Below are 4,131 nucleotides of genomic sequence, written 5' to 3'. Positions count from 1 at the left end.
CGTTTGATGTACCATGTGTTTGAATCGAATGTATTGATTGATGACTGTGTTACAACCCACTCCAGAGGCAAAGTAACTGAGGTTCTTGTTAACTGAACCCTTGATCAGAGTGAAAGGACACTGAGTGACCAGAGTTTATGTATCTATAAATATATATATATATATATATATCTGTATCTATCTATCTATCTGGTTTATTTGTTTATTTTAGAGCAGTTTGGTTGCAATGAAGGAAAGAAGGAAAGTTATGTAGCTGTTTTGGTGATTGTCTATAGAAACAGAACAATATGAAAGTAATATCATTTAATATATAAGTAAATCATTTAATATAAAAGATATCATTTAAGAAAATATATAAGGAAAAGAAAGAAAGAGAAAATATATGAGTACATAGTAGATATGAAAGACATCACCATCCATGGATCCAACAACAAGACTTGATTGTTGCCATTTCAGATGTTCGTTGGTCAAAGTAATGGTCACAGTCATGATCCATCAGGGATGGGGGAAGTCCATGAAACAAAGAGGGTTCATACATGTTTGATTCAGGTGGGAATGCCCTGGTACCTCCCCTGAGGGGGAGTTCTACACTGTTGTTGTTATCACTGTGAATCATGTGCAGTCCCTCTGGTGGGAAGCCCCAGAAATGAGTCTGGGGGCACATCAGGGTTGTTGGTGGTCACAGACTCCACCTGTCCCATAACTTAGGGTGATTTTGAACAGTGATATGAGCACTTGCTTTCTCTCCCACAGTTTGCCAGAGAATTTTTGTCTGGATGAATTAACCAGGATGTGCTAACCAGATCTCACCAGTGACAGGTCTGGAATCAGCACCTTCCTGTCACAAATTCCTCCATTCTGTGCTTATCTCCAGTTCCTGCTGTGGTGGCTTATCTTATGGCAAGTTCTGTCTGTGGCCTTGGCAGTGCTTGAGACGGGCAGCTGTGTGCTTTAACTCTTTACAGGATGTCAAAAACTTCCAAATGTTATTCCAGCTCTCCTGGGAGAGCAGACCTTGGTCTAAGGCTGGTTCAAAGGAGAAAGCTGTGGAGGAAGCCATGTTGTGGCAGTTCTGTGTTCCCCTTGGCATGCCTTTTGCAGCTGCAGTGTGCTTGGAGCTCTGGGCTTGGTCATTTTCGGAACCCTGACCCTAGGCGTGGCTCTAACCTTAGGCAGAGCTGGACAAAGTACTCTCAGGAACAGGATCCTGCTATTTCTCATTGCTGCTTTGCTCCTTCATCATGGGATGTGGTTAGCTCTTGTTTGGGTTTTGAATGTTTTCATTTAACTGATGTGGTTTTTTTCACAGACCATGTTGGTGTGAAGGGCTGCATGACAAAAACTCATAAAGTAATTTAAATTTTAAAAATAATTTTTGCTACAAGTATCTTACTTAAATGTTATTACATTCAGACTACCTGTTTTCCTTCAAATTCAAACTTAATTCACTAAGCTAGAATTTTTTCAAGGCTGGCATATTTCTTATTTGTATTATATTATCTATTAGAATTTACCTGCCTACATGTAGAATTTTTGTAACTTCCGACCTAGTTACATCAGTGCAAGGTGCATCTTTATTTAGCAGGAAATTTGAAAGTGTTGCTAGGGTTTAAAATGGTAGAAGAATTAACAAAGAGCTTTCTTGAACCTAGAGAGATCTGCCTATTGATGCTTCTCATTCACATGTGAAGGGCAGGCACAGTCTGGGCACAGTAGGAGTTGAATTTAGGGCTTTAAAGTCAAAAATGCCCTGGTTTTGTTTGCGTTTTGTTGTTCTGATTTTTTTTTCCTTCTTTTTTTTTTACCTTGTGAAAATTTAACACTGGAATTCTAGTTCCGGATTATTAATTAAAAATACCTGTTTCTTCCTAAAGTATTTAGAGAGCTTGGGACTTAATGCCCAGATTATGCAAATTTTCCAAGTACTTAGAGATAGGAGGTGTGTAGCACATGGCTGTTGGGTGAAGTGAAACTGTAGTGAGCAAACCTTTCACAGCTTGAGGGCTTTCATTCCTCACTGTTGGAAACTGATCACATTTTAGTTGAGAAGACACAACCATGATATCATGGTGCTTTTGAAGCAATTAGGAAAGGTGGCTGTTAGGACTTTTCTAAAACTGATTTTTTGAAGGGAGGCAGTGAAGAAAGCCCTGCTGCTTAAAATTACATGGTGGTGCTTGTGTTCAATATTGAGTAATGGAGAGCAGGATTTGGCTTTTCTAATTTGCTTAGCATCTCTCCGTTCATGGCACATACACAATCAAGGGAGCATCCAAGTTTATTGCTGAAAAGAGAGACAGCAAAGTGAACCAACTTGTCAGATGACAGATCTGTTTGTCTCTTTCAGGCCTGTGGAAATCCTCAGCCTTAGGCACACACTGCTGAGTGGATGTAACTCTTAGTGCTTATGGACAAGGAGTTTGTGTACCTATTATATTTTTCTAGGCTTCTAATAGATGAACACAGAAAGCATGTTCTCCCCACACCTCTTAATTTTCTTAAGAGTCAGGAGTAAAAACGTCATCCTAGTTCTAGCTACTGTTGTTTTCAGCAATAATGTTTTCTTATGATAAAATGGAAGTGTAAATTGTAGCCTGAGACTAAGATTGTAGGATTGTAAATGCACTGTGCAACTGCTCACTTCAGCAGGACTGCATCTCTATGCAATTAAATTTCTACCACAGCTGTCACCAAAGCAGCAGATTCTGAGACCTGTACAGACTAGTGATTGAAAATAGAACAGTTTTGTTTGTATCCTCCGAAGCTGGGGAAAAGGATATAGTCTGTGTACCAAAGCAAAAAGAAACAAAAAGGCACAGAGAGATAACTTACACTTGAGTTGCAAGTGATTTTCCACATCTTCCTGTAATAACAATGCTTCCTACTTGTCTTCATCAACTTTCTGAGGATTTAGGCTGAATTCTGTTCTTTTCCACTGAAGATCAGCTTTAATTTCAGGGCAGGAAATAACATTGTATAGCAAATCAAAATTGCTGAATGGTCCTATGATTGCTTTAAATGTATCACTGGTTCTGTGTCAGTTCCCCATCTTTTATTTTTGTTCACTTGAATAGGATTGAATTTTCTTTCAGTGGAATAATACATCAGTTAAGAATTTGTGATACACCCATTGAAAGAAAGGTGTGAATTAACTTTGGTAAACTGAATTTTAGCATTTCAAACACTGTGGATCATTGAGGAGATGATCTACCATCTAAGTGCTTCAATGGAGATGTCTTCTGCTACTAATCCTATTTCTTCTATTCCTTAAGTAATTTTTGAATTGCACTTCATGACAGTAATGCAGTTTTGATTTTGTGCCTTTTTTCTTCTTCCATTCTAGAACTTTAGAAAACTTGCTATGCCTTTCTAATCTTGGAAGGAATTTAGCTGGAAGAGGTTTTGTACAATATTGAGGAGAGAAAGAGCGGTGGTATGTCTTCCTCTAAAATGGTAACTGGGTTCTCAACTTGGTATGTTATACCAGAAGTGGACCAGACAGTTCTAACCTCATTGTCTAAAGATAACTAGCAATATGTGTATTTGGCTGGACCACTCAAGGAATATTTACTATCTTTTTTCCATCAACCATTGTATTTTCTAGGTAAAACCAGGAGGGATGAGGAAGCAAAGTGCATAAATTTCTTAAAAGTTGTGGTTTTTATGCTGTCCGTAAATTTTCTGCTATGCTCAGGGATAAACTGTGCTGTCTGTTGAAACCTAAAGAGCTCATCATTGCCTTTGTTCTCTTTGTCCAAATCTCCCACTTTTAGAGCCTGAGTTCAGGTGCTTCATTCACTAGATTATTAGGCTGTAAATTGCATTTGGGATCTCAGTATGTGAGTAGTGTCTAGGATGCTGGGAATGTGCCATCATGGTGTGCCTGACAGAGGAATTTGGTACAATTGGAGGAGAGTGAAGAGTAAAAAATGCCATGAAATTTTACAAGTAAAATTGATATCAGAAACAAGTCCCAGGAGAGTGTACATAGTTGGGGAAGCAGAGAGTAAGTTGGGAATTGGACATGGGTGGTTTTTTTTTTTTTAGTTGGTTGTTTTTTACCATTGGAATATGTAGCAGAATGAGTACCTGTACAGATAGCTTATCTTGTTGGTATTGTAGCATTTGCTC

This window comes from Molothrus ater, chromosome 3, assembly GCF_012460135.2.
Source record: "Molothrus ater isolate BHLD 08-10-18 breed brown headed cowbird chromosome 3, BPBGC_Mater_1.1, whole genome shotgun sequence".
NCBI classification, from domain to species: Eukaryota; Metazoa; Chordata; class Aves; order Passeriformes; family Icteridae; genus Molothrus; species Molothrus ater.
This window is presented reverse-complemented; position numbering follows the sequence as displayed.